The 13,824-nt window shown below is 43.9% G+C and overlaps 1 protein-coding gene across 8 annotated transcripts in view; it reads right to left on the reverse strand.

Annotated features, from left to right (window-relative positions):
• The window catches only part of ZBTB20 (zinc finger and BTB domain containing 20), a 519,455-nt gene that overhangs the window by 191,565 nt on the left and 314,066 nt on the right, over positions 1-13,824 (reverse strand). For 7 of the 8 annotated variants that reach the window (XM_055809034.1, XM_055809033.1, XM_055809032.1 and 4 more), the window contains one exon: positions 3,062-3,162. The exons of the other annotated variant lie outside the window; for it this stretch is intronic. The gene's annotated coding sequence lies outside the window, so the exon portion shown is untranslated. The remainder of the gene's footprint in view (positions 1-3,061; positions 3,163-13,824) is intronic. 8 annotated transcript variants of the gene reach the window in all.

Raw genomic sequence — 13,824 nt, forward strand, 5'->3', positions numbered from 1 at the left:
AGCTGAGAACTGGTGAGCAGACTTGTATATTAGTTATTATTTGACCCTTTTCTACATAAATCTGTTTCTGAAGAAGAAAAAGTCAACAGAAAGAGCCCTACCTCTCAGCTAGCACCATTCAGAAGCTTTTTGCTAACCACAGCTAAATTACAATAATGTTTCTCCTTTCTCATTTATATTTTTTAGTATTTTTAATAATGACAATAAGTCACTATGCACCCAAAATTTTCTGGAAAATAAAACACACCGAACTATTCACGGGTAGATCACTATTTATAGAGTGAAAGAACACAGAGAAACATATTAAATTTACCATAAACAAGGGGGTTCTTACCATGACAGCAACTTTTAATGTAATTCATTTGTCATATAAATTATGTCCTTGGGGATATCCCGTAAAATTAATTAGGTCAGAGAGAGAAGGAAAACAAATAGAAAACTTTGCAAACCTCCAGGAAACAATAGGCTTTAAACATAGCAGTATCAGCAACCTCACTGTGAAGTTCTTCCCTCCTCTTCCTCTATTCTTTCCAGGAGACCAAGATCATCAGATTGAGAATCGTCTTGGCCCACCAAAATCAAGGAAAACACATAGATTCAAATGCACAACTTTTCTGAAATTGAAGATTTTGCAAGTAGCTCTGTCCTTCCAAAATACAAACTCCCTGGAAGAATTCTGAAATGTAATTTAGTAAGACATTCATTGTGTCTATGTGGCTTTTAAACACAAAGCTACAATTGCAAAATCTGGGCATGATACATCCATCACGCAACACAGAAAAGCAAAGGGGAGGAGGGCAGAAGAAAACAATAAGAATTTTAGAGAAATTTTAATACTGGCCAAACTCGTCCCCAGATCAAAACTCTGCAGCTTTGCCTGTTCATGAGCTTCTCTAGAGTTCAGGCAAAAAGGAATTTGCCCATGTACTTTTCCTGTACCACTCTGGCTTTTTTTCGTGCAAGAAAGAAGACTCAGCTTTTTTCCACTCTTCTCAACACAGCTCACCAAATTGGAAGTGTTGATACACATGTACAAAATCCAACACATTTTCTGATCCCGTTCGGAACACAGATCAAATTCTGCTCGTCCTGATGCCTCTGCCACCTTCCAGTGTAGACTTGAGTACAAAGGGGAGAACAGGAAGACAACAAGATGCAGGGGAGTAACGGAGTTGATGGCGCTTGATTATTAACGACATTAACAGACTGCACTAATGGGTTACTCCACAGTAAAAATTTCTTCTGGATCATGTGAGGGCATGAGATCATATTTCTGCCAGCCCTTATATATGTTAATGTTAGCAGCACGGAACAAAAGATAGCAGATAAGGCATGGAACTTGCTGGTAAAAGTCAACACATCAAAATATATTTTAAAAACTGCATCAGAAGAATGAATTTATAATGGATCCATGCTTTGCATTTTGAGGTGACAGAGTTCTCGGTCTGGTAGAAAGTTCCCAAAGCTCAATTTACTACATTGTCAAAATATAGCCTGAGGGGACAATCTGACTTACAGCATCTTTATGACTGGTGATGAAAGAACCTCGCTTGGCTTTTAGCTCCCAAGTTTGGCTCAAGAAAGTGCAGTAGAGAGCAGAACATCTTTTATTTTATGCTGAGAGTTCACAGTGTTCCTCTTCAGCACAGAATTAGGTTTTACTGTATGGAATTCTCACACACAGCTCGCTGATGGCTTAGAATTCACACCTTCAGATTTTGGGGATATACTTCACACATTGTTACTGCTACTAAAGATACAGATTACAGCGTCCTCATGTCATTGTAGCATCTGTAATGGAAATCTTTAGAAGATTTGGGAAAAAATTGTGTCTTTTACCAGGCCACAGCATGTCTTATTCAGCCTTGGAAAGGCTTCAGAGTGCAGTAACCACATTAATTGGACATTATATGGGCAGCCAAGTATAGCTCAGTTACTGTGCAGCTTTTACTGTTCCTTGTCATGTTGTTTCAAAACACTTTTTGCGTTTTAACCAGTCATATATACATATGAAAGCACTGTACAACACTGGACAATGCTACAGATCCACAGGAAATCATTGTTTCACAAACATCAAGCAGTCCGCACAAACATCAATAGCGTGGCCCAAATCTGTTCTGAATTATGCTCATGCAAGTCCATGGAAGTCAACTAGTACCACTAACAGGAAAGAACAGATAAGGGCATGTAAAAATATAAAATATGGGTCTACTGTACAGCTATCCATGGGCCAAAGCCGGCCAGCCTGCCATCACTTACGCTCTCCTCCTTTCCCAGCGTGGCTTTACAGGAAATAAGAAAAATACCTGGGATTTCTAGTTCTCTCATGCACTGGAGGACACATGCCCAAGAACATATGGACTTAAATGTGTCAGCATCCTACATCACTCTTATTTCGAGAATGTTATTAATTTTTGTGGGTGGAGTCCAAAATTTTAATGCCATATTAGCACACGGTGGCTGTGTCTGTAATGCACATGTCACACGAAGCATATGTTTAGCAGTTCAAGAACAGCATTTTAACTTGATTTCAAGTGATTTTTCTGAATTGTAATACTCTCAAAAGATTAAGTATTGATGTACTAGTGGGGTGTTTTGCAACTTTTATCTTCACGGTTTTATCCGTCCACCTCAATTCTGACCTCCAGGATATTATGCTATTGCAGATACGGCCTCTCCACACACAGCTGTTTCAACAAATCTCATTTTGCTCTATAATGCACAGCATGGGACTTCAGGATTGGTATTTTCAATGCTGAACCAAGTTATATGAGTGATGTGTGCTACTCTAGGCAAAAAGCAAGGCTAGGATCAGAAAGTTATTTGCCCTACTCTACCTAAATGTCAATCCAAAACTTCTCAAATTAATTAGCCTCTTTACCAAACATGCAGGTACAGGCAGATACTGTGGGTATCAGCCATGCAGCTGCTCCAGCTGGATACAGTGAGAAATGTATTGCCAAGGGCTTTTCGGCTATGAATCAACAGGTGGTTTGGCACCAAGATTTCTACCTGTTTGTGGTTTTCAGCTTTGGTTTCAAGACAGAAAATGAGATTATACCTTTCAATGCTGCATCTCAAGCAGGCTGTACGGAGAGCAAGGTTTCATTCCAACCAAATCTCTCTCTCTCTTGCAAAGTTGAGGAAAACTGCCAACCACTGCTGCTCTTGCCGTCAACACGCAACGTAGATGTTAGGGAAAGGCGAAGTAAAGGGAGAGGAGAGAAAGGAAAAGAAAAATATAAGTTTTACATAAACAACAAACTGTATATAATGACTACATCTGAGGACAACAAAATAAAGTGTGCTGGCTTCAGTATAAGGAGACAAGTAAAACAAAACCTTGGAACAGCTTAATCTAAGAGGGTTTTTTAGTTTATTGGATATCGAGAGGTTTTGTTTAACTTTAGTTCCAAGAAATACAATACTTTGAAAACATATGATACATTTAGAGAGACAAAAGAAACAAATCTATCATAGCATCAAAATGAACTACACCATTAATCAGAGAGCAGCCGAAGCCCCTCCAACAAACACCCCGCAAAGCAGCAGAAGCACTTAGAACATATGTTCTTGCCTGCAAATAGCCCAGGGTGCAAGAGGCGGGCTTCATTTTTTTGTTTTTAAAGCCTTCTGCATGGGCCTAACTCTGCCTTTGTTGAAGGTAGTGTTAACACACATCAAATGCACTGGGAACCAAATGTGGATAACTGCATACTTTGAAAAATCACACCCAATATGTTCAACTGATGCCTTCATTCTCTGAGGACAAGTATAGGCTATGGAATACTACAAATAATAGAGAGCAGTAGTCTATAAAGTAAGCTCTTCAGAACTAAGGAAGCGTATTTCAATACTTTTTCACAGATAATTGGGGATGGGCATCTTCAAAACAGTAGTCAAGAGTAGGTAAAGACTGTCCAGAGATCCCTACTGTGCAGAAACCTCAATGCTTTTCCATAAAATAAGAGTTCTTCAAAGAAACTCTCAGCAGCCATTAAGAGAATAGCCAGCAAAACTACACTTTTCGGATTAAAGGAAGAAAATGAAAGTCTGTGCCTCTCCACTGACGTAGACGTAATGAGAATGACTTCAATACATCTGCTAGTAATCAAAATGGGTCCACATTCACCAGTGCACAGAAAAGTGCAATTCTAATGATCAGCGAGAAACTTTGTTTAGCCCCAATAAATGTAAAAACATTTCAGAAAGTTGTATATATATACCAATTTACCTACAGATGATGAGAACTGCATGATTAGGTTGTATTAAATCATCTATACTAACAAAGACTGAGCTGAAGAGAAAATGGAACTACCTTATCATGAAAATGTAAGCACTTGGAGGGGAAGGGGCCCCCAAATGTCCTATTCCTGAGATGGAATAAAAAGACCAGCCTAGCGGGTCTTTTGTCCACATGAGAAGGTGTTTCCACAAAAATGCACTTCTCAGGTAACCAAAACAGAATTTTTCCATCAACTAGCTAGAAAAAGAAGGGATGGGGGGCGGGGGTGCGGTGTGTGTGTGCGGGGAGTAAAGAGCCTTCCAGAATCAGCAGTTAGGAAATAATTGTTTTGACTTCTCTTGGGTAAAATTTATGCCCAAGGAAAATCTTTATTTCAAAAAGAAGAGTTTCCACCATAAAACATCATTCCAATGGGAAATACCTGGCCACGGCTACAAAGGATCGGACCACTGGCCTCAGCCAGGGGAAGGTTAGAGCCAGGGTCAGCGGACCGGGTCTGCCACAGCCCTCTTGCACAATCACGGGCAAAGCGCTTCCACGCTCCGCGATGCCATTTCTCCTCCAGCCTTCCTGCCTAGGTCGGCTGCCCACACGTCAGGGCAGGAACCGTCTCCTGCTGCACGTTGCATGCAGCCCGCTGTAACACACGTGTTTAACGACTTTCAGCACCGCAGGAACAGCAGTGTCTTTCCCTCCTACAGCAGCTAGTTCCCAACACATGGATGAAGAGAAAAACGCAACTCATGGCTGCGGTGCACTGCTAATCAAACGCTATTGTATACCATGGGGATGGGGGGGCAGGGAGGGGGGGGTGCCTTTTCATCACAGAACTAATCAGAGTTTATACACACAAAACCAGACAACTCCGTAGTCCAGTCTTATGATCTGTGTTCCAAGTTGCCAGAAATAAGGCAGGAAAGAAGCCGGGGGGGGAGGGGGGGGGAGCATCTCCTGTGTCCATAATGAAAGAAGAGAGATGACTGGACTAAGAGCTGATGAGGTTACAAGGCAACAGCAGTGCCATGAGTTGTTTGGGCTTAAAGCCAGATGTCTTGTATTTCCTTTGATTGTTTCTAAATAATTAATGGTATTAATTTAATCACGTGACCCACCCCCCACCCCCCTTTTAGTATTTGGCTCGGTCTACTAACACTAAAAATAAAGGAGAAAAACGGGACCATCTATAGCATACTGAATATTGATGCTGTGTGTTGGGACTGCAACAACAGCTGATACTCATATCCGTAAGACCATATATCTACAGCACTCACACAGTGTTTGCACAAAGTACGTCAAGTAGTAGCCTTCAAACTCCATCCAAAAACCAGCTCAACTATGGCATATGGACACTGCATGTCTGAAGTAGTAAAATCGAGGGTACAGATCTCTCTCCGCCCACACTAAGATGAACCTGCCACTACTATTTCACGTAACGTTTTCTGGCAAGCTCCCAGTTTTCAGTCATGCTGGTTTGCTTGAAAGAAACACTCAGAGGAGACTCTGCTTGTCTTGCTGTTCGAACAAACAAAATAATCACGCATCTTAAGCTAATGGTCCAAAGCTTAATGAAGATCATAGAAAAGATGTTACCCGTGATGTGAGCATTCCCTCCTGACCTGCCCACATAAGCCACTGCTGTCGACAAAAGGAAATGGATTATGAGGATAATAAGTAACCCTGAGCTCTGGTCTAGACAAACCTTCGCTTGGTACAGTAGCAGTCAGCACACAAAGAAAACAGCAATCACCAGAGGTAAAAATTTCACTTCTCCACAATTTTCTACACCAGGGCACTGGCGGCAACAGCCTGCACCTCTCGTCTCGGGGCTGCAAGTCTCACAGGCACCAAGTAATCTCATGGGAATATTCTGAGCGTTAGGGTTGAGTACTAGGACTGCCCAAATGCAACAGAAGAAATGAAAACTAATGAAGGCACCTCTCTACTCCCTACACGCATATGTACTCAGCAAAAATGTTTGCCCATGCCTCCTGCATGCTACAGTGCACCCTCAGCTCCCCTAGTCAAGTCTCCGGCCCCACCCATCTTATCTACCCTTTTTTCCTACTACAGTTCCACTTTGAACCCTAGGGCACCCAACACCAGATAATATTACATGGGGTAGCTGTGAGGTAATGGAAGGGAGAAAGAAACCTGACAGCCTGGAACAGACCCTCGCTTTGTCTGGCAGTGCCCCAGACTTCTGGAGGTAAGGACAAAGTGATATGAAGCCTTCACAGATGTCAAAAGAAATTTCCAAAAATGTGCACAAAGCTAATCTCATCAAAGAGTACCTGTTAGGAGTCAGAGAGGGCTCGGACAAGTCTTATTTCTTACATTTTATCCATGGCTCCCTATTTGGATGTCCTTCTGCAGCTAGACTCTCCAACCAAGGCTGGCATTAGTGATTCTACAGTTACGATTCTTCAGTCAAGGGAAGTGAATGCTGAAGAGTTCTCCACTGCAAAGCTTGGTCCTAATCTTCAAGGACTTAGCAGTCAAGACCTAGCAATCCTACAGGCATCTTTCTCCACCACTAACTCAGCAGGCCACTTAGGTTTGTAGGAAGAAGTCTGTTTCATCACAGCGAGGTCATCTGGGATGTACACCCGAGCCTTGCAACTGGGGCTGGGGCAGAGCCACAAGCAGCATCGTCCCTGCACGTGGCAGAGAACGTCACCTGGAGGGAGCAGCACGAGCACCAAACCGCAGGCTGAGGCACTGCAGAGCGAGTGGGGGAGTGCTCGGGCTCTCAGAGCTCAGGCCATGGGGCTCTCCTGCAAGAAAGGAGCAGAAGGAATAGCTCACTGACGGTGCTGGGAAGAAAGCACCGCACCCTGTAAGCGCTGTAAGCGCTTCTCTAACAAGGTTACAGGGTTCAATAAGCTCATGGGTTTAATTCTCATGGACATATATAAATTGAGAAAACACTCAATGATATTAGTTAGAGGGTTAGAACTAAGCAGGTTAGAATGAGAAAATGAAAAGCAACATACAGACAAACTTAAAGTGACTCCTTCCGTCCCTACCAGCTACCTCCAAGGAGCGGCAACACCTACATGAGCAAGGACCACATCAGGAATACCTGATGCCAGAGCAGCCCCCCCCCAGAAGTCACTCACAGAAAATGGGCACTGTGGTTTTGAACTGGAGCGAGACGAAACCGCTTCAAGATAGGAATGATCACATAGAAATGACTAAATTGCTGGTAAGGTAGGAACACTAGAGATAGACAACAATACAGTTGAACAGCGTTTGAGTCGCAGCACTGTAAGAACAGCCCCTGTACTTACCTGTGTTTTTGGGGGTTGTGTTGAGTGAAAAGATGGCATTTTTCCTGTGGCGACAAGGTTCTCTGAAAACGTCTACATGTCAGACTTTGCTAAGAATGTATCTTTTGTTCCTTCTTCTGCTTTATTTCCCTTTAATGATAGCTTTGCAGTGAATCCCATTTGTGAGTTGCTCAAATAAATGCAAAATTTATCTTGTAAGCAATACCCTCCAAAATACTACTACAACTGAAAATAAAAATGTTAAGAGCTAAAAGGCACTGGGTCTTCCCCAGTGCCCTCATCTCCCCAGTGCACTGGACTGCTCGCTATTGTATATGGAGAACCAGGCAGAATACTTGGTATTATAAATCTGTACTGTATTGAAAGATATAGCCAAAGTCCCCAGGGTCCAACATTCTCATTAGAATTACAGTTGTGTAAATAACTGATTTATTTGGCTAGTTGACCAAACTGAAAACACGGAGAAGAAAAAAAAAACCAAAACCAAAACCAAAACCCACCTAGGTGTTTAACAAAATGGGCTAGGTTTTTGTTTGTGTTTGATACATTGAAATTACATTTTACTTTCTTTCAAAACAAAAACAGGAACCTTGTTTAGAAGTATCAAAACAATACCTTTTCTCTTTCCAGAACTTTTCTTTTGAATTTTTTCCTCGTTTATTTATTTTTTGCATAGTTCTGGCTAACCCATATCTGAGGCAAGCAGGTTTTAGCAAATAAAACACTTGACTCAACAGTTTCACCCAGTTCTAAATCTAAGGGCTGAACTGAGTCGACTGGCTGTCAACGAAAAAAGAGCAAGGAGGCAGGGGATCTGCGTTCCCTTCTCGGTTCAGCCCTTGCCTTTGCAACCAAGGTGAGTTATTGTTTCATGTCTTTGAGGTTGTCTCTCTGTCCACACTTTTGTCTCTGGGCTCGTCAGGGTTAGACGCACCTCCTACAGTGTGTCTGTACAGAGCTTGACACAATAGATTGCTCATCTCAACTGGGGCCTATATGATTTAGTATAATATAAATAACTGCTCAACTGCAGTCAAATCTCTTTTTAATGCCAATAGTTTCACTTGCATATATTTAGCGGCCCATCATGGGAACATCAGCTTCTTTTTTAATTAATTACTTATTAATAGAGGTAAAATATGAACGGACGACAAGTCTGGATTTTTCCTGCTTCATCAATTTCAGCGCTCAAAGAAAGCATCTTCCTTACAGCCACCAGAACCAACAGGGATGTGGACTGAAGGAAGCCTGAAACCCAAGATCCCCTCAGCACTTTTGTGCCACTGTTATTTGGGGACAAATCCTCTCATCCCTCCAGGGAAGGAAAGGTAGCTGGATTTAAAGAGCTGCTTAGTGGAAAGCCTTGCAGGCAACCTCCAAAATCTCTGCATGGGGCTTTAGGCACGCGATTGTCACCGGTAGCACAAGTTCAATGTCTGCACTGAGGTGGGAACAGCCCGTGAGGCTGAAGGTCTGCCTGCCTCCGTTTTGGAGACCCCTTGCATCTCGCAACGCCGACTCGCTTAATCAAAAGACAACTTTAGAGCTGTTAGAGAATCAACACAAGTGACACAGAAACGAACGCGACACTATGAACCCCCAACTTCGCTGTGCAGCACTGGGGGCTGGGGGCGGGGAGGTTTCTCAAAGCACACACAGCTGTCACTGACGATAAAGTCAGTCACGTTTTTAAAACACTGGGGACAGAGTTGCAAATGTGCCCCATTATGCCTTGCGATGTACTCCCCGCGTACAAAAGGTGCGTGGGTTACCGTAAGCTTGTGCGTTACTTCGCTGAGAGTGTAAAAGGCAACGCAAAGTACAGGCTGAGAAAGAGCAACCATAAGCGTGTACGGGGTGGTTATTCCTACTGTGCAGGCCTGATCCTGGGTGCTCCAGGCATCCTGGAGTCCCACCGCAGCTTTCTGTCTCCATCCCTGGGGCTGCTGCTCAGCCCTAGGGGACACTGGTGCCGTGCCAGAGACCCAGCGGCTGCGGCTCACCCCCAGCCTCCTGCGCCGGGCCCGCTGGAGCCAGACCGACCGCACCGCGCTGCCCACGGCATCACGCTCTGCCCAAGGGCAGCAAGTGCAGCTGGTCATTCCCCTCCACATATGAGTGCCCCCACGCCACGCTAAAGGAGCAATGACTATAATTAAAAATAAATCCTCCTCCCTGTCGATTGTCTGTACTTATTGGCCATTGCTGCCATCTAGCCAGACATATCTCTGATATTCACAGAAGCCTTCAGCCTGTTTGTTCTCCCTTCGCTGCTTGGCCTGACGCAGGGATAAATGCATCCCTTGTTACTCACTGCCTCTGTGGAGACGTTCATAAACTTTCGCAGGGTTTTCCTTTTTTTTCCAACAGGTGACAAAATACTATATAACTGCAGGTGCTCTGGAGACACAATCAGGAAAATGGAGATCAGATGCAGCTGTAGTTGGATTATGGGAAAAATTATGATAAAGGCAGAAGATAAGAGAGTGCTAAAAAGAGCAGAGAAATGATTGGGAAGAGGTAGTTAGCTATTTTTGTTTCTGACTTACTCTTGCAAGGTAGCTCTAGCAGAATAATTTTGTCTATTCAGTTATCAGGCCAGATTTCTGCAGGTGTTACCAGGGCAAAGTTGGAAGTTTATTGAGGAAAAAAACACCAACTTTCTGGACATTATTGGAAAAGGATTAAGAAGTTGTTGACACTAACTGGCACCGAAGGCTGTGCGGGAGGTCACAGCTGAGGGGCACCGGCTGGTGTTACTGGACTTTGAAGAAGGAACAATACGGAAGCGGTTTCATCCAGCTTCTGACTTCAGATTTATTCTTCTCAGAATTCGTTCCCAAAATTCAGTCAGGAAAATGTTCCTAATGAAGGGCTCACTCTGCACCCATGCCTTCATCTCCTTTCAGTACATACGGCATGAAACAGGATGTAAAAAAGAATATTCTATGGAGACTTAGAAATGGAAACATTCAGATGGAGTTTCATGGCCTGCTTTCTGCCCGCAATTCAGCTCTAAAAAGCCAGTCTAAACTTCCAGACACTGTAGCCATTCACTTCTCCAGACAACGTGGTTTTAGAGCCATAGATCCAGCAACATAGTAAGCAAGAGGTGAAGCACAACGGGTAAAGAGAAAATAAGACTGCACAATAAAAAGACACTGATTGCTGCCTGGCCATAATGTTTCAATCAAATAAAAGGGGGTGGGGGGCTGTGAGGACAGCAGTAAGCGTCTGTGAATCCAAATTTCTTCTACTGCACTTCCTATTCTACCAGGGGAAAGAAGAAAAAGATGCATTTTGCTTCCCTGATTTTTTTTTTTTCCACTGAAAAGGGAGGTTTCACGGGTAATCTAGAGTAATATTCAGCTGTGAATCCAATTTATGCAGTGGGATAGGATTAGAAAAGGAACAGAAGGTCTGGATTCTGAACCTGCTCTAACGGTTTTGATTTGAATACAACCCAAGTCTTGAGATGGCTTGTTTTCCACTTCTGGTTTGGAGCTGGTTGAAATACTGCCACAGTAGCACTTCCTGTAAATTTTTTTGTCCAAGATTCTCATTATTTGGAACTAAACTCTAAAGATTTTGGCACCGTGAAATCCAAACAAAACTCTGTTCCTGACTCAACTGGCCCAGGAGTCAACCCAAGCTTAATCTGGTTCTGGGTCCAAATCCAGCTTCAGCCCATTTCCATTGTTATATAGATTATGCCATAATACCACCTCTAGCCTCAGGATTTATGATGCCTCCTTGCAGGATGCATATTTGTGTGTAAATACATAAATCACATCAGATAAACAAAGAAGACATGCCAGAAAACAGGAGGGGAGGGAAGAGGAGAGATACCTACCAAGCAGTTTGTCTCTAAAGTGTTGCCAGTTGTGAAAGGACTTGACGTGCTAATATCCGCTCATTCAGACTCTTACAGACATGCTAAGAGCGTGACGGCTGGCAGGCAGTGCATTTAAGTGCTGTTACTGAGGCCCCCAAATATTGACAGAGTGCCAGACTCTGAGAAACTATTGATGTATGCAGCCGGCCGCTGCTCCAGACACCTCTCAGACAGAGTCTTTAAATGTCACAGATTAATGAATTTTCATGAAACGGAGAATGAGAGAAAGAATTAAAAAAAAAAAAAATATATCCCACAGCATCAACATGAAAGCATCTTTTATCCCTACACAAAATTCTGCCCTCAAGCCTCAAGATTCCTAATAGATTATAACAGATTGTAAATCGGCAGGAGATAACGGGGTGGAGGAGGTTAGACCCTCTAGATCATGCAGAGCATCCTCAAACAAAGCCAATACGTGAGATGTTCCTTTCTACAAAATATGAGGGTCAAGGGCCACCCAGATCTCAGTTTCATTTTAACCAAACCCACGAGTTCCAAAGCTTAAGGGGTAGAATCAGTTAAATGTTTTTTATCTGAGGTACAAACAGGGCCAAACTGCAAAGTTCAGCTGTTGACCCTAACTTTAGAGTCATTCAGACAGACAGCTGTACTTGGACCCTCTCTTAGGATCTGATGTTGCATTTGATCTTATCCAAGAAATTGCCCAAGTTATGATATAACATTTTTATGGCATCAGATAAACCAAGTATGCTGATTATTTCTCTTTTTTCATTTGTATCAGTGAACTCAAATATGTATGCAAGAACTTCAAATATCATTAAAATGTAATAATGCAAAATGCAGTTGGAGCGTAAATGACAAATCTATGCATAAGACATCACTTAAAGAGGAAGGAAGTGAAGGGATGATGCAGATGATGTGTGCAGAGGTAAAAATGGGCCATTTAAACCCAACTGTGTTAAAAACATGGCTTCAGCGAGCCCCTCTGCACACAGCCACTTGGAAGCAGGGCTCCATGAGCCGCTTGCTCCCTTGTTCCCAGAGGAACAGTCGCTGATTCCTGCAAGGTTCAACCGCCCCCCCGCCCTCGGCTTGTCCTGCAGGATTTCTCGTCAATGCAATGACACCGCGTGGAGTGAGCACCAACAAGCCCAGCTCCCGGCCAGCTGCCCCTTCCCCCTCGAAAGCACAGCTGACAGGGAAAGGGAAGCTGCTGCCACCACAATGGCCAGGCCTGTCACAGGAAAAGCTGGAGAAGCTAAGAGCATCCCGACAAGCAAAGGGAGCGCTGTACAAAAAGCCAAGCAGCAACACCCTGTGGTTCTCCACTTTGTTGGAGTCCAGAGGAGGCTACAAAGATGATCAGAGGGCTGGAGCACCTCTCCTGTGAAGACAGGCTGAGAGAGTTGGGGTGGTTCAGCCTGGGGAAGAGAAGGCTCCATCCCTGGGGACCTTATAGTGGTCTTCTAGTACCTAACAGGGGCCTATGAGAAAGCTGGAGAGGGGCTTTTTAGTAGGGCCTGTAGCAACAAAACAAGGGGTTCCAAACTAAAAGAGGGCAGATTTAGATTAGATATTGGGAAGAAATCGTTTACTGTGAGGGTGGTGAGGCACTGGAACAGACGACCCAGAGAAGCTGTGGATGCCCCATCCCTGGAAGTGGGCCAGGTCAGATGGGTCTTGGAGCAACCTGGTCTAGTGGAAAGTGTCCCTGCCCACGGCAGGGGGGTTGGAACCAGGTAATCTTTAAGGTCCCTTCCAGCCCAAACCATTCTGTGATTCTATGATTTTTGCTGGAGAAAAGTCAATAACCTTCACTAAAAACTGTTCCCCTAAGTCCTCTCTGTCTCTGGCCACAGGAGGCTTTGCTGACCACAGCAGCTGTAAAATCTCACTGTAGTAACAGGGACCAGCACCAGCAGTGTTCAAGAGGAGCTCGTTTTCACATCATCTTGTCAGTCAGCTTATTTGTGACCACCTTTGCCACAGGGAAAAAAAAAATAATTCCCCCAAAACAAAGCTACCTTTTGTGACTGTGAAGCCGAGTGGGAACAGGTGCAAGTGCTCTGACGGTAACCTCCAGCCCTGAAGACATAGAAGTCTTTCGGTTTTGAAAGCCAACACACTTCCGTAGGTTGGCACATGCAGCAATCAACTGTATCATGGACTATCGCCATCAGCCATTCGTGTTACGCACTCTTGTCACCACCCAGTGCCTGTCATCCCTACCAGCTCACATCCCACGACCACCAGAGTTGCAGCAGGGTCTCCAACACCAGTATCCTTTACCCGTAGCTCTACAAACTACCTGGACGAAGTAGCAAGCAGCCAGCCTCTGCCGACAGCCAGAGAGAAGACAGAGCACACATGCGTGTAAGAGTGGATGACACAAACAACTGATTAAGTGCATGAGAAGGCAAAATGTCAAA

The sequence above is a fragment of the Falco peregrinus genome, chromosome 6 (genome assembly GCF_023634155.1).
Source record: "Falco peregrinus isolate bFalPer1 chromosome 6, bFalPer1.pri, whole genome shotgun sequence".
Taxonomy (NCBI): Eukaryota; Metazoa; Chordata; class Aves; order Falconiformes; family Falconidae; genus Falco; species Falco peregrinus.